The sequence below is a fragment of the Vulpes lagopus genome, chromosome 24, assembly GCF_018345385.1.
Source record: "Vulpes lagopus strain Blue_001 chromosome 24, ASM1834538v1, whole genome shotgun sequence".
In the NCBI taxonomy this organism is placed as follows: Eukaryota; Metazoa; Chordata; class Mammalia; order Carnivora; family Canidae; genus Vulpes; species Vulpes lagopus.
This window is the reverse complement of record NC_054847.1, coordinates 36636797-36658680: the sequence shown is the minus strand read 5'-3', so window position 1 is coordinate 36658680 and position 21884 is coordinate 36636797. Positions and strand designations below refer to the sequence as shown.

General features: G+C 37.6%; 1 protein-coding gene and 1 pseudogene across 2 annotated transcripts in view; one reads left to right on the top strand and one right to left on the bottom strand.

The window, feature by feature from the left end:
• LOC121482097 overlaps positions 1 to 17744 on the top strand; it is a 59717-nt pseudogene extending 41973 nt beyond the window's left edge.
• DCC (DCC netrin 1 receptor) overlaps positions 1 to 21884 on the bottom strand; it is a 1085392-nt gene that overhangs the window by 487647 nt on the left and 575861 nt on the right. The gene's annotated exons all lie outside the window — the stretch shown is intronic.

Below are 21884 nucleotides of genomic sequence, written 5' to 3'. Positions count from 1 at the left end.
TGTCATGGATAGTTCTGTTAACTCCAGACAGCAGGTGTTAATAATAAAATAATTGCATCTTGGAAAATCTGTTCATCTGCTTTTCTACTTGGGTTATAACACCATGAAAATAAAAGAGATATGTTTTTAAAAATTGTTTCTCATGGGATAATAGTTACCAATATATATATTTTTATGACTCTGGTAATTTTCTCAGATTGTGATACACAGTTATTGGACAATCCAGGTCACTGAAATTATAGAAAAACAATTTTGAAAGAACTATACTAGGTAACCAGAGTGAGTTTTTCATCATGTGATCATATTCATGGACAATCTCAGAAAAATAACTAAAGAAAAATTAAAATTAAAGGACTTCCCTCAGATCTCACTCAAATAAAATTAAATCTGAGTTATAATATATCCCACTTCATTACTTTTGTCTGAGTGTAAAAATACACTAAAAAAATAACAAAAACAAGTATATGATTTATTTCAAATAACCTAGAGAAATTTATCAGTATAGTAAAATGAATCAAGAAATAGTCTCCTGTAGGTTGGAGACAGTATTGAAACATTTTTAGAAAGGTCACTCAAGAGAAAAGGGTCATTTTTCAATGGCAAAATGTGACTCATTATTTTTATGAATTGCCCCTCAATCATGCAAAAGCTGGGATCAAGAAAGGAAAAAGTCTTCAGAAGGCTATAAACATTTTTACTGTTATCCTTTAGGAGAACATTTGGTCATGATAAGCCACAAGAAAGATGGTGGCATCTAGTTCCCTGAAAAATTTATAATTGGAAAACTGGCAAATACTTTATATTCATAAAGGTCAGATCTAGGCTAAAAGCACTATTATCAAATCTTCTGTGAACTGTCTTAGTTAAAAAAAAAAAACAAAAAACGCCCTATTTAACCTTTCCTGTGGTCTTTTCCTTGCAGTTTAATCCAATTTTATAATATCCAAAATTATAAAAAAAAAAACAAGAAGTGGACAAGTAGGCAAATCTGAATCAGTGGTAGCCTGGTGAATTTTATCAGCTATCTTGGTTTAGGGTTAGGGAGGTAAAAGCCCCGATTAGTAGCATTTGTCAATTTCCTTAGGGATCCAATGTCCTACTATGATTGGTTTCAAGTTATCAACTTGATGACACATAGAGCTGGGAAGAGATGCACAGAAATACATATCCCATAGTACGTCTCCCACAGAAATTCAACAGATCTAAGTAACCTCAAGAACGTAGATCATAGCACAATGTAGTAAGAACAATTAGTAAGTAGTGAGTTATAAGTATTTATTATCTTGATTTTAATATAATGCATTTAAGTGTAAGTTTATATAATTTAATTTTAATAATGGCTGTGGTTAACTACCAGCTTGCAAAAATCCTGAAAATTTACCAATTGGCTCTCCTATGCTGTTATCAGATGGCTGCAACACATTGCCGGCTCTGAGTTCCTGTCCCTGTGCTATTGATCTGGTGGATTCTAGATATTAAAATCAATTCAGGCAGCTTATTCCCAACAAGGTGAGTATTCCGGACCTGCAGGGTTAAAAGAGAGGGCAGTTTCCAGTTCTTAGACTCTCTTTGGAGAATCTGATAGAAACTATAGAACTCCAGCCTCAGAAAAGTGTACTTACACAAGTATTTACCAAATTTTGCTTATATTTGCAAGAATTTCTTGCCGGCCACCTCCCATTCCCACAGCCACATTAGGGTGAGCATGCAAGTGATGGAGGAATGGCTGACAGAGCCATTAGAGGAGAAAGAGGGACAGGGGAGCCTCATCAAAGGACGTTGCCACAGAGTCTTATAAAATTTATTTCCACTCAATTTATTTTTAGGTATCTGACCTAGAAATGGGAAACTGACTGGCTAATCCATTTGGGTATAGAATTAGTTTCCTAGGACTGCCCATCACAAAATATCACAAATTGGGTGGCTCCAAACAATAGAAATGCGTTTCTCACAGTTCTGAGGGCAAGAAGCCTTAAATCAAGGAGTTGGCAGAGCCATGCTCCATCTGAGACTCTGGGTGGGATCCTCCCTTCGTCTCACTAGCTCCTGCTGGTGGCCCTTGGTCCAGAGCATTCGTTGGCTGATAGCTTCATCACTCCAGTCAGTCTCTGTCTCTGGCATCATACCATTCTCCCTGTGTGTCTGGGTGTCCTTCTAACTGGATACAAGTAAGGCTGGATTAGGAGCTCATCACACTGCAGTATGACCTCATTTTAACCAAAGGCATCTGCAACAGCCCCATTTCCAAACAAGGTCACATTCAGAGGTACTGGGCATTAGGACTTCCACATACCTTTTTTTTGGATGACACAGTTTAAACCTTAGCAGATGCTAAAGTTAATAGTTTAATAAATTATGGATGATAATGATTGCTCCTATATCTGCTCCTATATCTTGTTCTTACCCCAAAGAATTTTTATGTCAATGTCAGCAGTACATTGTTTTGAAAGGAGGAGATTTGTATTCCCATATAATAGAGAAAGAAAGGGACTTACTGACAGAAGAAAAAAAAAAAATGCTCCGAATTACCCAGTGTAGCAAAGGGAGAGCCTAGAATTTCCCAGATTTAATGTGAGGATTCTTTTTAAAGCTCAAGTTCACTCTCTTCCTCTTTGAAGCCTTTTGCTCAACGCCACTCTAGTGATGTTCCATTAGCACAGCTGCCTCTTCTAAACACAAGAAAGTACATACATCCCCTAACAAAGGAAGTGAAATGTTCTTAGCTCAAAGATCACCTAACCTCATGTATAAAGAAGTGCATTTTGCTTGATGACTTCAGTGACACAGTTTAAATCCATAAAATATCCATTGTTCTCTGCTAATTTTTAATATTTGTAAACATATTTTATAGTTAGAGCCATGTTGTTTTGAAGCCAGAGATCAACATACAAAAATACTGTTGTTGTTCCAAAGAAAGAAACAAGTTTTTAACATGGATCTATTAATACATAGGGCTCTCACCCAATACATCACAGTAGGCTTGAAATCTCAGACCAATTACAGTAGGTCTCTTCACACTTGATAGCTACTGTGCACCCCCTATGTGCAAGGCCCCTAACTGCAGCCTAGTTCAAATATTTGGAAAATTTCACATTTGTCCTCTTTTAGTCAATGATGCCGGAATCTTACATGATACTGTTTTCTCCGCTATTCTTTGTTTATTGCTGCTAGTGTGTCTGACAACCGTTCAATTCATAATTCAGGTTTCCTGGAAACAAGAAAAACTAGGAAAATTTTAGAGCGACAGTAGTTTTGTAAGCACTACCCCAGGAAAAGAGAATGTATCTGTGGGAGATACCCTAAAGCAGGGATCACTGCTGACAGTCAGGGACTGCAACGTGACAGGCAGTCAAAGTTTCTGGAGAGTTTCACAACACTTTCTCAAAATGTTCATGAGAATGACTGAAACTCAATTATTCTCTTCTGATGACAATTCCCCCCTGATTCAAAGCAAGGATCTGTTATACTGGAGTCCTGAGAGATAATCACCAGCTTTAATAGAATGACTTTGGGGCCTGAGCTAAATATCCAACAAGGAACCCTGTTTCATTTTCCAATAGGTTTATTGAGAGAAAGCCACTTTTCAATCTGAACTCAAACCTGCCTCCATGACACCTTCATGCATTAGAAATTCTATCCTCATGTCTTGAGCAATGCAAACTCAATCTGACTCTATTTTCCACGTTAGCACACCCACTATTTCTCAGTTCAGTGGTATTTAGTAGTTGTTACTGGCTATCTTCCATGTACCCAATACCACCCTAGAAGATAAAGGGAGCAGAAATCAGGGAGAGAAAATCTCTTCTAAGGAGCTCAGTCTAGTGCAGTTCTGGCCAGTAGGACTTTCTGCAATAATGGAAATAGTCTATATCTACACTGTCCAATATGGCCACCACTAACCACCTGTCACCACTGAACATGTAAGATGTGATAGGGCGACTGAAAAACTGACTTTTTAATTTTATTGAAGCTGCCACATATGGCAATGGCTACTGCATTGGACAGTGCAAGTTTGGTGAAATAGCCAGACCCCTATGTGACCTAATATAATAATAAATACATTGTTCCTAGCACAGAAGGGCTGACCTGAGAGACCAGGTAGTAGACATGTCAGTTATCCTGGGGAGGTGATTCTGAGCTGCGTCTTGGTGCTGAAATTAGCAAGGGGATGAAGGGGAGAAAGAGTTCAAGGAAAACTAAAAACAAAACAAAATCAAAAAGATACACAAGCACAAATGAGCCTACTGAGAAGAATTCAAATACCAGTTTGGACACAGAATCTGGCTGTGGTGTTAAGTATAAATTCCATTTTCCTCATGGTCTTCATAAAATTAGTTTTTAAAGCATACTGTGTACACAATTTGTTTTGATGCATAGAAAAAAATGTGAGACAGTTTCTTTCCTTATTTGAATACTATGCTTCAAAATGTGTATCTGAAATTCAAATTGATGCTCATGGCAGAAAACATGGCTCAATTTAAGTTTACATTTAATTAAAAGAATTCTATAAATTCTCAGCCTAACTGCTAATAAGTCAAGCCTCTCCTATCGTAATTGGAAAATGTGAGTTTCTGAACTAAGATGTAGGATTTTATGTGCCTATTACAGTTTGTCTAGATAATAATAATTTAAAAAAAAACATAGTTTAGCCTTCAAAGATTTTTTTTTCAAATGTTGAGTAAGTCTTCTTTGGATAAACTCTTTGTATTACATTTTCTATCCAACTCTGTGTTGCATTTGAATTATGAAAAGCAGTCCACATCAGTGTTAAGAGACAAAAATCTAATTAGGATGGGGAAGGGATAGAGCCCTGCTGAGAGCTGTCAGAGACAGCTGAGTATCAAGGTGAGTATCAAGGTGAGTCATCAGGACTGATTCCTGGACACGCTTCTCAAGTACAGACACTTGGTCTGTGCTTTCCTTATACTCAATGAACACACTGTGTATTTGTTTTGGTTCAGCACAAAACATATTTTCCTGATGCTTTTCTTTTGGTTTGGCTTTTTGCTTTTGTTTTTCAACCAGGTGCAACTGTGGACTCTGGGATACAAAAGTGTAAAGATGAGACTTGGCTCATCTTTGAAGAACCTAAGAGACTGGTACACACGGACAAACTGACAGCCTTGTTAATAGTTGAATGCTATGTTTTCATCAAAAATTGTTATCTCCCAAAATCTTCGCAGCTTGGAAGATCATGAGCCAAATAGGTTTCAGAAGAATGAGGAGAAAAAAAAAAAAAAAAAAAGAAGAAGAATGAGGAGAGAGACAGCAACAAGGCAAAAGAAGAGAACGTGTGTGTGTTTCTAACTTCAGAGAGTCAAAACAAGAAAAAGGTGATTGTGTATGAAGAGAAAATAAAGTATGAAGAGAAAATAAAGAGAAATAATAAAATTTTTTTTTTTTTTTATTCATGTTGGGACCCTGAAGAGGTCCCATGTTTGGACCCACAGGTGGACAGGTGAAGAGGAGCCATTAAAAGAGAGAGAGGAAAAGCAGAGAGGTAGCATGTGCATTTCAAGGAGGTGGTCACTAGTCCCGGGCAATGCAGACAGGTTAAGTAGAGAGAAGCTCTAAAAGAATCTAGGTGTACAATCTGGAGTCCCTGGTGGCACTGGGGAGAGTAGTTTCCAGAGAGTGCAGGAGGCTGAAGCCAGACTGCATGGGTTTTGGATTAAAAGAGAAGTGAAGAACTAATGTCAGAAAGTATGTCTTTTTCATTTAAAATTTTTTGCAGTGAAGGGAAAATGAAGAAGAGGATGGCAGCTGAAAAGAGATTCAGATAAGAGGCACATTTTTTTCCCCTTTGAAGAAGTTTGCAAGTAGAGGAAAAAGAACCATAAAGGAAAGGATTGTGTATGAAGAGAACGTGGCAGGTGATGGTGAGACAGGGCTTCTCTCTTCTAAATATGAAATTATTGGCAAGATTTTGTTTTCCTTCCTAAATACTTGACTCTGATAGTATTTAATCAGTTCATATTTGGTTCTCTTAGCAATCATTGGTGTCTGCATGAGTGTCTTCATGAAACAACATAATAGCATCAAGAAAAATAGTGGAAGATTTAAGATTAAAATTTTCTAGAATTTGAAATAAACTATCAGTTAAGAATAACTACTTGCATACAATTTCTCAAAAATATTTAAGGAACATGAAGGTAAACTGGGCTGTTAAATATATCCAAAAAAGTCCAAAGGCAGCCATCCATGTGACTAGGTCGTTTGGATTTGTTAACTGGCACATACCAAAGTTAAGCTCCTACCCTCCCAGACAGAGGGGGAGACAGGGACCCTATTTTCAGGGTTGACTAGAACAAACAATAAATTCTTTTGGCAGTTAGGAGCTTCCTCAGGTAGCAGCTTAAGGGGCCTAAGAGACACCTGAGAGGTGTCATCCTAAATTCTTAGCCTTGAGCTCTTAGAGACTAAGCTAGTGTTTAAGTTTATCAGTACAGGAATTTGGACAAAGTTGTTATGTGCCAAGGGTTCTTTTATAGCTCTCAGGAGAAGGGATATAGCAGCAGAGGAAGAAGAGTAGAGTTCAAGTAGTGGATGTAGATTCTCTAGAAGCTGATCAGTCACCAATGAAGGGTTCAGAGCTAATTGAATATGGCACCTGGGTTGTGCTTGTCCAAGTCTGCCCTTCACTAGGTGGTAAGATGAGGAAATTGAGGAGGAAGGGAATAGAGAGGGAATATTAACTGAACAAAGCAAGCACCATGTTAGGGGCTTTGCAAAACAAGTTCTCAGCAGTCATGCAAAGTAGAACATTTTATGGAAGAAGACATGGAAATACAGCCAAGTTATATTTCTTCTCAGGATTAAGCTGTTGATAGTTCAAGCTCAGATAAAATTCAGGGGCAAGTTTACAACCTCTTGCTGCTTACTCTAAATCTCCTATCTTAACTTTTGGTTAAACAAGAGTCTGACATGTGCCCTAAAAGACCAAGGGATTCTCTAGCATATGTTCACTTAAAGTAGTTCCAGGTCCATGTTAGATGCTGAGCAACCAATAGCTGGCAACGGAGATGTTTGTCTTCGCAAATACTATTTGCATAGAGAACTAATTAAATTCATATTAATTTTATTGCTTCTTAAAAGCCACCTTGTTTAGAAGAATTTAATGTCTCAATGTTACTGTTTAAAATACATCTGGGAGGGCAGCCTGGGTGGCTCAGTGGTTTAGACCACCTTCAGCTCAGTGCCTGATCCTGGAGACCCAGGATTGAGTCCCACGTCGGGCTCCCTGCATGGAGTCTGCTTCTCCCTCTGTCTCTGTCTCTGCCTCTCTCTCTGTGTCTCTCATGAATAAGTAAGTAAAATATTAAACATAAATAAATACATAAATAAATAACTAAATAAAATACATTTGGGAGCCACATTTGGTAAATAAATATTTGCTATGGGAATATTTATTATTTGCTGTTGGCATGACTATTATTAAATAAATGATAAGGTATGGGACCAAAAAAAAAAAAAAAAAAGAAAATCTCAAAACATCTTTCAACCATGTCCCCATTCTCACAGAAAGGACCTAATTGCCTGTGAAGGTTAAAACAAAACAAAACAAAACAAAAGAGAAACAAAAACCTGCATGGAATAATCAGATTTACTAAATTTATTGAGAAATTTGATCCACTGAAACTTTCCTTAAAATAAATTTGGTACCCTGGCTACTATAAGTGTGCTGGTTCTTAAATAGTCAACAAAAAAAAAAAAAAAAAAAAAAAGATTCTAACTAAAACATTAAACTAGAATTATTTTTCCAACTAATTTTAATTTCTATGCTGTAAAGCAAAAGCTATATTTATAACTGGTTTTATGTTAATTGCCACTAAAGTGATGCTTACCTAATGTAAGTTTGAGTATTGTAAGTTCATGTTTCCCTAGAAAGCTAAGCATAGGATACAACAGTAGTATACTCAGGATGCTCCAATTTGCTTTTTAATGTATGGATTTTTTTCTTCCTCATTTTCAAAATAATAAAGAAAAGAGGCCATTTTATTCTCAGGGGAAGCAAGTAATTAAAGTAAAAGTTGCCTTTCCTCTCTTACATCCCTAAAATTCCTAAATAGGTGGAAATTTTTAGAATGATTTACCAAGAACCTACTATCTAATTCACTTCTTTCAAAGATAGTCTTTAAAAAAGAATATTATATCAATAAATCCAAGTAAGGAGAAGAAAACAATGAAACTAGATGGTTGTATTTTATAGAGAATCTGATGGGGAATGTTAATTTTAGCATTTTAAAAAACATGTAGGTGGCATGACTATTCCTGACACATACTCACTACATGCACCTAGGTCAAGATTTCTTTTTTGTTAACATACCGAGCTGAATAATTTTGCCAATGTGGAGAACTGTCCACTTGGCCATCTGTACGAAATACATTTTTCATATTGCAATTATTCAAAGAAACATAAGCGAAAGTCCTTAGAAACTTGGCTTGATTCAAGGAAAACATCTCATTTATCCTAAATCAAACATTACAGAGTGGAAGGAATGTTCTTCTGATAGGTAGCATGGAAAATTGTAGGAAATTCTCAGAGTTTATAAAAATGAGAGTTACCAATTACTTGTTTCTGCAAGGCAGAGATTTTAATTTTGTCACTGAAACAACAGAAATCTACACCCAGGAAAATGACACTCTTAAGTCCTCAATTCATCCTATTTCTCGGGTACCCTGAGAACTCACCTAATTCATTTTTAAATCTCTGTTCACATTTGGACTTAAAATATGAAAGATCATAGCCTTTTCCATCCCAAACTCCTTTGACAGTGCAGTCACCTTCATCAAGACTTATCACTACATGAGGCAATGGTAGGACCTCGGCTTCTTATTTAAATTTGACATTGAGATAGTATATTAACATTAGAGAGAAAAAAAAAAAAAACATTAGAGGTGGCTGCTGTTATTAGGAAAACAAAAATAATCTCATTCTATTTTATTCAGAAGTTAGAATATTCTAGACTTATAATATGCTCCTTCTATGCTTCTTTCCATTACTAAGCATATTCTTGTACTTTGGCCAAACGTTCTTGTACACCAGAGTCAGAACCTGCTTAAAACTCCCTTTACAAAATGAAAGCCGTAAAGAACTTTTCATATCCTTCTCGCCTTTGACTATCCCATCAAGCCTCGCAGCAAATCTTCTAACTTTTACAGGTCTCATTAGATGTCATAAAATAATTGTCCTTTTCTGTCAGGGATGTTTTCTAATGTTAGCTTTATTTAACTCACCTTTATGGAAACGAACAATCATTTAAGAAGAAAAGATGATGATTTCCAGGTTCAGTACTGTAACAAGATACTGCATCATGCCAAGGATGATAATGAACTGATTCCAGACAAGATGTCCTAAATTAAGTTGTCACAGGGAGGGTTCAAGAACATCATGTACTCTTAGTTGTGATTAATGATGAGTTTACACAACTGTCTTAAATAGTAATTTTTTGTCTCTTGAGAATTAGTGGCTAAGGAAGTGGTTTTAGGGAACTTAAGAAAAAAAAAAAAAAAGATAACCAAACTCAGTCTATAGAGGCGGAGGCATTAGATAAAGAAATTAATCATAGAAAAACAGAGTTGGAAGAAATCTTAGAAGTCATTTATTCAAATATCTTACCATATGCATAAAACCTGCCCACCTCCCTGGAAAGGGCTCACCGAGAACCTATTTAGGATTTCTACAGATGAGGCAATCCATTCTATTTCTAGATGAGTTAGTTAAAAATTATTACGGAAAGTGAGCTATAATCTGTCTTCAGTTTCAACACATTGAATTTAACTCTGCTCATAAAATAACAAACTCTTGAGGAGGAGACCTCTTGTTCACCAGCCCTGTATTGAGTATTGTGGTGATATTCAAGGACATAAGAAACATGTGTTCTCCTTCTGTGTTGTGGAGGAGCAAAGGAAGCACTCAGGAAACAGAGAACCAGTGAGAGGGAGGTGAGTGTCATGCTGCCACCATTCATTGAGAAGTACTACAGACTCAATAATTGTGTCCTCCCAAATTCATATGTTGAAATGGCATGAGGCTATTAGGAGGTGGGGCTTTGGGGAGGTGATTTGATCATGAGGGTGGAACCCTCACAAATGGGATCCTTGCCTTTATAAAAGATGGTCAAGATCCATCCAAGGGGGTCCTCCTCCCTTTCTCCAGATGAGGACCCAACAAGCAGGTTTTCATTAGAACATGAGTCTATTGGCATCTTGATCTTGGACTTCCTATCCTCCAGAACTATGAGAAATAAATCTGTTGCTTATAAGCAATATGGTGTGATAAATAAATTTATTTTTGTGATAGCAACCTGAATGAACTAAGACAGGGGACCTCTTAGGCAAGTCACTTGGCTCCTCAGAATTTGTAGGCAGTAACAGTATCTTCTAGGGTTGTTTCAAAGATTAAACTTGCATACACAATTGTTTAGTGAATTTTGGGATCTAAGCAAATGCAAACGGTGATTGTCATGAATTTCTATGCAGATTTCTATGGTAAGTCATCTCACTTTGAGCTATAACAGTCACCTTATTGGTTTATAACAGTCACTTTATTTACCTGCTACCAAAGGAGGGAATGGTGACATATTTCCCTTTTTGTATTGAGCATATAGTTTCTGGCACACAGTGTTTGCTAAATTAATCCAAATGAGCACTACTCCAGAGCCTCACAAACTGTGATACTACTGAGCTTAAAAGCAGGAATGTTTTACTTTAAAGATAAATAATGAATTCAGTTTCCATATTTTATGTTTAAGTATTAAGCACCCAGCAGAAGTGATCTAAGGGTACATGAAAAGACAGAGCTGGATATGAAGTTTTTAAATTCTTCACAAAGAAAGGATGGGTGAAATGCAGGGGGAAAAGCAGGAGGCATTGCTTTAGAGAGGAAAGAGTAGAAGCTCAACTTAAAAGCTGGGGCAATGCTTAGCAGTTGGCAATGGAGGAAGAAACCTCTAGAAAGCCACAACAAGTTCTACCGTATTTAATTGATTCTTATTACACTTACTCTCCTAAAATGCCCTTCAATCCATCAATAAGCAGGGGTAACATCTATGGTCTGTCCAACATAACTTGGCTTTTTATAGTGTACAGAACAAAAGTAAATAAAACCCATATTTTTAAAGAAGTTTTCAGTCTCTTGAAAAAACAACACTTGGGTAAAACAAGAAACAAAGAACATAGGAGGCAGCAATAGGCAAGCTACATGATTGGATGTTTAAACTCTGCTGCTACATACCACCGGCTCTGGAACTGCAATAGAAACAATAGAACTGTGTAGATCTGACTGGAATTGGGCGAGCTGAGAACAAAGCACAGCTGATAGACCACAGACAAGCCCCACCCAGAATGGGATTTGTGGCATTCCTCAGGAGGCTTCCAACGGTTAACCGGTTAACCGTTCTCAATGGTTAATAACTTGCTAGAGGGAAAAGCAATCTTTACCTTGACAATGGCAAGGCCTCCAGTATCTCGCAGGTCCTCCTTAGCATATGAAAATCCTTTTGAAATCTCCCTTTTCCTTACTTCCCCCAACTCCCGGGTACGCAATCAGCCACCCCTCACAAGCCCAGAGCAGCAGCTCTTCCTTCCCACAGGTCCTGTCCCCCTGCTTTAGTAAAACCACGATTTTGCACCAAAGAAGTCTCAATTTCTATCTTGGTTGTTAGCCCCAGACCTCATCTATACTCCAAAACTTCATCAGATCTAAGAAATCAGGAAACCTTTATGGATAAGGATGTAGGAAACAAAGGCAAAAAAATAAAAATAAAAAAAAATCAAATTTCCTTACTACATATAGCCCACTGACAAGTATTTAAAACAGGCAGAGTGACATTCCTCTAAGAATTTAGGTACTTCGATGTCAATACTTTGTTAAGGGCAAAAGGTAATCTTAGCCTGACCCTCAGAATCCTGTAACTCTACTTTACGATATAAAAATTCCTTTGGAAACTTCCTTTGTCTCTACCCCCTAAGATGTATGTTGGCAGTTATCCCTCAAGCACATGTCCCATCCATATACATCTGAAAGCTCTCATGACTATGATTTTATTAGACAGTAATAAATGACCTTTCCCCAACAACAGCTAGTGCCCTTGAGGTCCTGGAAACCTTGCTTCCAAAATTCCCTAGAGACTTATGCTCTCCTTAACCCCCACCCAACCTGAAAGTATACAATGGGCCCCTCCTCAGGACCCCAGGTGAGAGTCCTGCCCCTGTGCTTTAATAAAAACACATTTTGGTTCCAAAGACATCTCAAGATTTTTTTCTCTACCGTTCACTTCAAACCCTAACATCTTTCCTACATCAAATAAAATGGGTGTACAATTGAGCCGTATATAGATAAACTTCGACACATTAATTTCATCTTCACAAATGTAAACCATTCAATCCTGTCTCCTCCCTATGCTGGTTGTATAATTTGGGGGGCAACTTGTTTAACTTGTCTGGGCATCAACGTCCTCCTCAATAAACTAGTGGAAATAATGATACCTATGAAAGAGTTGTTATAAGAATTAAATGAATTAAATATGAATGCTTAAAAGACTACATGGTATATTAAAATGTATAATGATGTTAGTTATGCTTATTGTTATTCCATTGGCTTAAATTAATTATTTTGCCATGAATCAGGTATATTTTGGCCTGTTTCATGTTTATTTCATGTGAATTTATTTAAGAACTCTTTCTTACATATAATTTAGCACAAATGAGCTGTTTTTCCAATTGTGGCCTTCAAAATATCAATATGTGCTTGAGTAGATAAGACAGACGTTGGGCATTGCATGTGGGTGGGAAAATAAAAACCAATATTTTTATTATAAACACAATCTCTTTGATCACTTTGCAATAATGAGCACAAGAGGAATTTTTGGATTCTGAATATGCTAATTGGTTCTTCAATTTAATTTTCTTTAGCCACAGGGGATGAGGTAGTACTGAGAAAAGATCAATGTACCAGGAATTATAATCTCTGAGTTTTACTCTTGGTCTCTACAGCTAACTTGCTGAGAGACTTTGGACAAAGAAATAAACTTCTCAGCTTTAATTTTCTAACTATAAAATGAGGGACTGTACTTTCTTTCCTTCTTACCCAAACAACTCATAGTATGGATCCAATGATGATTTACTATTCCAAAGCGTAAATATTGGCCAATGACAGGGTGGTATCTTTTTACATTTCAGTGCTATATGATCATAGGCAACTGGCTATAGACCTATATTTATTTATCAGTAGGGTAAATGGCCACTTGAGCACTGGTGCTGTGATCACAGCCCACATCTCTGGTCCTTATGTGGCTCTGAAATTGTTTTCTGTCATTTCAGTCATGGTAACAGCCATGGAAATTTTTCCATTTTCTAATGTAGTAGTTTATGGGGAATACAAGCCATGTCACTGTCGTGTCCTTATGTTCTATTTTCAAGTATAGAGGAGGCAAGATACAGTGTCTTCACTATGTTCAGTAACCAACTTTTCCACAATCACAACAGAGAAATCATCTTGTTAGTCATATTTTCAATAAATAAAATTATGGTCAAAATTCTGAAGATTAAAACAATATGTTTCAATCAAAAGTATAATTATTTTAAGAGAGAGAAATTGTATGGAGGAAACTCTTCTTTGTATCTCTGTACCCACTCTAATTAAAGGAAAATATTTCTAAACCTAGGACCACAGTATTTTAAGAGGTTCCAAACCGAACAAATGTTCTTTGCTGTGTGGTCTCTTAAAAAAATAATTGTCTAGGTACCAACATTATATCATCCTAGTAGATGATACAGTAGATACTTGGATTTTTAAAAATAGTCATGTGAAAAACAACAAAAAAACAAACAAAAATAGAAACAAAACAAAACTTGTTTTTGTTATTTATAAGTAAATTCAAACCAAAAGGTAAATAGTACGCTGCTATGAGGATAGAATATGACCCACATATGTTTTTTTTCAACAAAAGTACATATATAAATTTTATTGGCAATCTCTTCATACACAATTCATATGTTTCTTCTTCCTAAGAGGAAGATTAAACTTTTATATGCACAATCCATAAACAGAAGTAACAATTTTTTAAGCTAATAGAAATATAAATATTTGAGTATAGAAATGTTTTATCATCTCTAATGTTTGTATCATTTTTTAAATAATGGACTCTTAACTAATTAATTAATTAATTAATTTTTTAAAGATTTTATTTATTCATGAGAGATACAGAGAGAGAGAGGCAGAGACACAGGCAGAGGGAAAAGCAGGCTCCATGCCAGGATCAGGCCCTGGGCTGAAGGCAGGTGCTAAACCACTGAGCCACCTGGGCTGTCCGGACTCTTATTAATTTCTTATAGATTTACAATTGAATGTGCAACAATTGAAGACTGAATAAAAATGAGACTAAGATATATAATTGAAGTTTTTCATTTTTTAAATATGTGTGTATTATTTTTCTCATAGAACATCTCTCTTTGACATGATTTTGGTTAAGTCTACATAGGAGCAATCCTTTCACAGAACAAAAAATGTCAATAATCTAAATGTTTCAGGTATAAAATAGACCTACCGTATACAAACTTTGTTTTATCTTTCTTTAATAATTATATAAGAAAGAGGAAGGGTTGATTTTTGTAACAGTAACACCCAAAACTTTAAAATATGCATAACATTATATAAACCTCCAGAGTTTTCCTATTTGGTAAGCTAATTTTGGTAAAAATTTGCTTTCATTATACAGTGCTCAGATTCTAATTCTTTACATTTTATATTCTGTAATGTTCGAGACACTTCAAATTATTTTTGGAATGAGATAGAGTATAAATATGTAAAACCCTGAGCACAATATTCATTAAGTAACCAGTAAACACTAAAAAGCAAATTATCTAAATTCCTCTACTGACTTAAAAGGTTGTAAATATTGGCAGTTTTGCTAGTTAAATAGCTTAAGCTTTCTTGCTGGGCAATATTGATAAGAAGGGAAAACTATTATATTTGCAGAAACAAATGCATTAGGTTAAGTAATAATTATATGAAATCCAGTTGTTCAGACAGTTTGGAAATACTTTTCATGTTATGTTCATACAAACAGAATGTGTTAAATTAGGGAATTCAGGACAGGCAGTGGGAAAAATGGAAATGTCAATGGGGACCAGTCAGTGTCTACACATTCATGAATCCAGGAGTATGGTAGGCTATATACACAGCTGAAGTCAACCAACTGCAGTAGAGGGCTATTGAAATCAGACCATTTGAGCCCCACTGCCCATTTCCTCAAGTATACATACCCCTGTGCTTTACATCAATGGAATTATAACAAGAAACCTACATGGAAATGAATGAAATGAATCAAGGACGAAAAAAAAAAAATGCTCCCTAAGTTACACCATGTTTGCAGTGGAGTTTGCCAGTAATTATGCAGCAAACAAATGATAGAGTCTCCAGGTGATGGTCTGGGATTGGAACCTCTACATTGTTTTGCCATTTGCCTTACCTGTTCTAGCTAGTGGCCATTGGGCATAGACAGATGTGCCAGAAAGGAGAACCATAAAGCTCACTGTCCTAGTGGAAATCCTGATTGTCTTTACTGCTGCCTGGTCAGAGGGTTAGTATAGATAGAAAGGGGGGTGAATGGTCCTTGGATATTGTTTTTATCTTGAAAATATTGCTTTGGGTACAAAATACTATAATTAAGATGTATTTTATTACAGTTCCAAAATCTTACTGAAATTAGAGGGAAGAGATCAAAACATAATAAACCCATTGGGGCTCTGAAAAAAAAAATGGGTTGAGGAAATGGTTAGGTCTTATTGGAGCTACTTTTTTTTGGATAAATATCTGGAAGAGAGAAAATAAGTAAGATGATACGATGTTTTAAACGAAGCAGGTGAAACTAAGATTTGAAATATTTAGAAGACAAAGCCTGTAAGGAGGGAGGAGGTAGGAGCTATTCTTTATAACAAAGACCCAGATATACAGAGTAAATCTAAAAAATGGGGCAGGAAAATGTGGTTAACTGTGCCTAAGGAATATCTTTATCGTTCGCCAGCTCCCACTGCTGAAAGATCATTACCAGTAAGATATCCTTGAGTTTCTAAAATTATAAGATGACTCTCTAAAGAAATTTAATGACTTTCATAAGCAGGGTTAAGGCTTAAGCCACTCTCATTTTGTGAGCTTTCTAATGTATCTTTCTGTTATGTCTCCTTCTACTCTATAGTGAAACCAGCCAGGTCACTACCGGGTCATATTTCTTTCATCAATATGAATGAGCAATCAATGATTAGCGAATACGTTAGGAAAATTAAGAGCACAATGCAAAAGATCCAAAATAAGCCAAGATAACAGCTGGCCTTAAGAGACATTAAGTTAATGCAAGAAACAGAAAATAACTTTACAATATTCTGGTCAGTACTTTGAGAAATGGTTGCATCTATAAATTAGAACAAGGCGATATGATGAAAAGAAATCCAACAAAGAGTTCTAGGAGATTAAAAATCTGTAAATTAGGAAATCTCATTTTTGCACTGAACAAAAAGGTGAATGAAAGAAACTATTTTTAAAAAGAGAAAGAGACAGAGAATTAACCCAACATGCCAACATCCATTTAATAAGAATTTTAAGGAGAGAAGTCAAAGAAAATGGAAGGGGTGAAAAAAAATCAAATAGAAGAATAAGGCTCTCTGCTCCTCCCCGTTTAACAGACAGCCGCATCTTCTGGTGCAGGGTCAGCCGCGTCCCCAAGACACGGTGGTGAAGGTCGGAGTGAACAGATTTGGCCGTATTGGGACCCTGGTCATTAGGGCTGCTTTTAACTCTGGCAAGGTGGATATTGTCCCCATCAATGACCCCTTCATTGATCTCAACTACACGGTGTACATGTTCCAGTATAATTCTACCCACGGTAAATTCCACAGCACAGTCAAGGCTGAGAACGGGAAACTTGTCATCAATGGGAAGTCCATCTCCATCTTCCAGGAGCGAGATCCTGCCAACATCGAATGGGGTGATGCTGGTGCTGAGTATGTTGTGGAGTCCACTGGGGTCTTCACCACCATGGAGAAGGCTGGGGCTCACTTGAAGGGCAGGGCTAAGAGGGTCATCATCTCTGCTCCTTCTGCTGATGCCCCCATGTTTGTCATGGGCATGAACCATGAGAAGTAGGACAACTCCCTCAAGATTGTCAGCAATGCCTCCTGCACCACCAACTGCTTGGCTCCTCTAGCCACAGTCATCCATGACCACTTCGGCATCGTGGAGGGCCTCATGACCACCGTCCATGCCATCACTGCCACCCAGAAGACCGTGGACGGCCCCTCTAGGAAGCTGTGGTGATGGTCGAGGGGCTGCCCAGAACATCATCCCTGCTTCCACTGGCGCTGCCAAGGCTGTGGGCAAGGTCATCCCTGAGCTGAACGGGAAGCTCACTGGCATGGCCTTCCGTGTCTCCACCCCCAATGTGTCAGTTGTGGATCTGACCTGCCTCCTGGAGAAAGCTGCTAAATATGATGACATCAAGAAGGTAGTGAAGCAGGCATCGGAGGGCCCCCTCAAGGGCATCCTGGGCTACACTGAGGACCAGGTTGTCTCCTGTGACTTCAACAGTGACACCCACTCTTCCACCTTCGACTCTGGGGCTGGCATTGCCCTCAATGACCACTTCGTCAAGCTCATTTCCTGGTATGACAATGAATTTGGCTACAGCAACCCGGTGGTGGGCCTCATGGTCCACATGGCCTCCAAGGAGTAAGAGCCTCCTGGACCACCAGCCCCAGCAAGAACAAGAGGAAGAGAGAGGCCCTCAGCTGCTGGGGAGTCCCTGCCCCAACTTAATCCCCCAACACACTGAGAATCTCCTGACCTCCAATTTACATCCTAGACCCTGAGGAAGGGGAGGGGCTTGGGGAGCCCTACCTTGTCATGTACCATCAATAAAGTATACTGTACCCAGCCAAAAAAAAAAAAAAAAAACCAAATAGAATAATAAGATAAAAACACATCAGAACTGAAAAATAACAAGGTTCTTCAAATAAAATAGTTGTTGTGTGGTTAAGTGCCCAGCAAGACCCACACCTACTCAGAACTCATGAAATGTCATGTCTCCAAAGATTCAGGGATTATAAAAGCCTCCAAAAGGAAAAGCTGCCTATCTGCAAGAAGATGGGGATAAAGTTGGTGTTATATTTCTCATCAGCAATGCTGAACGTTATAAGACAATAAAGGAACGCCTTCAAAATTCGGAGGAAAAATAACCGAGGAACTTCAAAATCTACTTTCAGCCATCCTATTACATACTACTACAATTATGAAAGCAAACTAATGGCATCTGATATATACAAGGACTTAAAGCATTCACTTTCCAAACACTTTCTAAAACATGGTTTATGGATATCTAAAAGAAAGAAAGGCAAAAAAAAAAAAAAAAAGGAAACTCAAACATGGAAGAGACAAATATATATCAAATGATAACAAGCACACCCAGCCAATAATACACTAGGAGTGAAACTGGAGGGAAAACAACAACAACAACAACAAACAAAAGCAAAAACAAACAAATAAACAAAAAACAAAATCACCCTGAAATGACTGTTATGGGCCAGAACTAAAAGAAGTATGAATAGAAATTGGAAAAGTGATTTTGATAGTTCCAAATATATATATATATATATATATATATATATATATATATAATTAAAATTATGGCTTAAAAGAGCATATTAAGAATGTAAAATACATGTACAGTTGATGGAAAAAATATATATATACACACACACACGCACATATACATATATTTAGTCTTGGAACAATAGAGCCCATCTCTATTATATATATATATGTGTCCTTAAGAAAAATGCCTTTTAGGGTCATCTGGGTGGCTCAGTGGTTAAGCATCTGCCTTTGGCTCAGGTCATGATCCCAGAGTCTCAGGATCTAGTCCCACATCAGGCTCTTTGTATGGAGCCTGCTTCTCCCCCTGCATGTGTCTCTTGTGAATAAATAAATAAAATCTTTAAGAAAATAAAAAGGAAAATGCCTTTTATTTTAATAATAGTATGTGATTAAGAAATGAGCAACTAGCAACAAGGAGGAGGCATGCTATTACTTTTTCATAGACTATCAAGTGTCATTTTAAAATTCTGGGAAAAAGAAAAGGGAAATTCCATAGTCAAAATATAAGGTAAATTAAAAAGTTTTGGTAGCTAAAAGTAGAGAATTCATTTGACTTCCATGCTTGAAAGGCACATGCTTGGGGACAAAGAATTATATTTTCTTTTCGTGTGTCCAGTTACACTCCCTAGCTCGTAAGCATAATACAATAATGTGTCGTTTATGGCTTTTCAATTTTATAATTAACATATAATCTGTAATTAAGCCATAATTAAAATTATGACTTAAAAGAGCATATTAAGAATGTAAAATACATGTACAGTTGATGGAAAATACCATAAAATTGATGAAGGTTTAAGGAAATGCGTGAATATGCTTAATTACAATAATTTTCTAAAAATCATTGACAATACATTACTTTTAAAAAGCCCTTACTATCACATAACTTTTAAGTATATACCTCTTCCTTTACGAGAACTGCATGCTTAACTTAATTTTCTGAGAATGAGTCAAACGTACGATATGAAAAAAAACTGTATATTTTCTCAAAGGGATTGACAAACACAAGTAAATCTTTTATTTTATTTTATTTTTTTATTTTTTTTTATTTATGATAGTCATACAGAGAGATAGAGGCAGAGACAAGGCAAAGATAAAGGCAGGGGGAGAAGCAGGCTCCATGTACCGGGAGCCCGACATGGGATTTGATCCCGGGTCTCCAGGATCGCGCCCTGGGCCAAAGGCAGGCGCCAAACCGCTGCGCCACCCAGGGATCCCCACAAGTAAATCTTTAAGTTTGAAAACGTGTGTCCTCCCCAGTACTCAGAGACTTCCTTACTGACCACAGCCAGAAACGTTTCCACAAATAAAAATTCTATAAATGTCTATAAAACTTAACAATAGCTCAAATTACAGTGCTTAACAAATCATTTCCTTTTGTCATAATTGTCATTTATATCCCGCGCTTTATAAGTGATTTCCTTTGAAGTTTATTGAGATGTTATTTATTTTTATAGATATTTGAAATATCGCAGACACCACCAAACACACAGGCACACACACACCCATGCCTGTTTGAGTATTTGCATATTTACTCCACGGTGTGAAGATATTTCAACGCAAAGAAAACTCTGAAGTGATACACGTTTTGACTGGAAAAACTGTCTTTGCATCGCAAGCCTAAGTCAGCTCACTGCCATAGGAAAAAAATTAAGTGCAGGAGGCAGTGAAAAACGACTAGTCATTTCTTTTCTCCCAGCTGATACATATCTTATTTATTCTTCCTTGTAATGTGTGAATGCTGCACCATGCCCTATTTTGTCTTGTGCCTCAATTAAAATGTAAATTTCTGCAGCCCATCTCTATAATTCCAAACTGCTCTAGGCAGGGGAATTTAAACTGCTTTTAATAAAACCAACTACAGATGCTGAAATAAGATTTCTTCCCAAGCCTTTGAAATCTATATGTGTAATGGTACGCTGGATCCTCTGTACTTACGTCTCGGCTACAAACATTCAGATTTAAAAAAAAAAAAAAAAGTCGGGGAGGGGGGAGGTGATGGGTGCATTATCACCACATATGCAAACCCACAGCTAGGAGACTGACCTTCGGCTCCTTTTGGACACTTCCTAGCAATCAATCCTTTTTCTTTTCTAAAAGATAAATGTTTGCCACATTTAGAATTTATAGCCTCAAAATGCCATTGCCCGTTTTGTCAGATAGGGTAACAAGTTGATAGGTAGATTCCAAATTGAAGTGAAGTCTGCAAAGTGAAGTTTGGATTTTCCTATTAGCCTATTGGTCTAACTCTTAATATATCCTTTTCAGTGTCTCACCCTATAAAACTTCCCATTGCTTCCGCCTGGCCAGCACCTTCGCCCCTTTCCTGGTTAATTCCTAAGGCCGGTTCAAGTCTTCACATAGAAGATACTGGAACTGTGAAGGAACAAGCAAAGAACACTAAGGATGGGGGCGGCAAAGAGGCAAATTGTCCCTCTGGCTGCTCCAGGTAATGTTCTAGTATCTCCTGTGTTAGAATGATGATACAGTTTACCATCTGATCCAGGACAAGTTAGAGAGTGAAGGTGGGTATTAACCAGACAAAAATGGGAAAAGCCAACCAACCAACCAACCATCAACCACACACAGGACAGGTATAAACCAGGACTCTCTCAGGCAAACCAGGACCTACAGACAACCCATTAGTTACCTGGACCGTTTCGCATTATAGTTGAGCAGGTGGGTTGGAATATGCCAGTGAAGAAGTCATATCAAACTGCGTGGCTGACATTTATGGTTCTCAGATGCCCCCAGTCCCCACAAAACTCATAGCCTGGTAATATTGGAGAGGGAGCAGAATTTCTCTTCTGCTGCCATAAACGTTTATCATTTAACAAGGGAATCTGCGGCCTGTGGCTCTCGATAGGGGGTGATTTTATCCCCTGGGGGGGGGGCTTCAGGAAATGTCTGGAGACATTTTTGGTTGTTACAATGTGGGCAGGCAAGGAAGGATGCTACTGGCGTCCAGCAGATAGAGACCAGGGACGGACACCTTCGCAGACCAAAGAATCACCCAGGCCCAGACGTGGACCGTGCCAATGTGGAGAAATAACTGCCCCAAGCAAGTGATACAGTGAACAGGCAAGGCGGGCAAAGCGTAAAGGCAACGGATATGTGAAGTGTTTGCATTTACAGTGTCAACCACAGAGCCCTGGGTGAAGAAGCAGGCCTTTGGCACGGAATGCAGGATTGCACAGCCATCCTGCGGTGTCTCCTGGCGAGCATGCTGCGCTCCTTA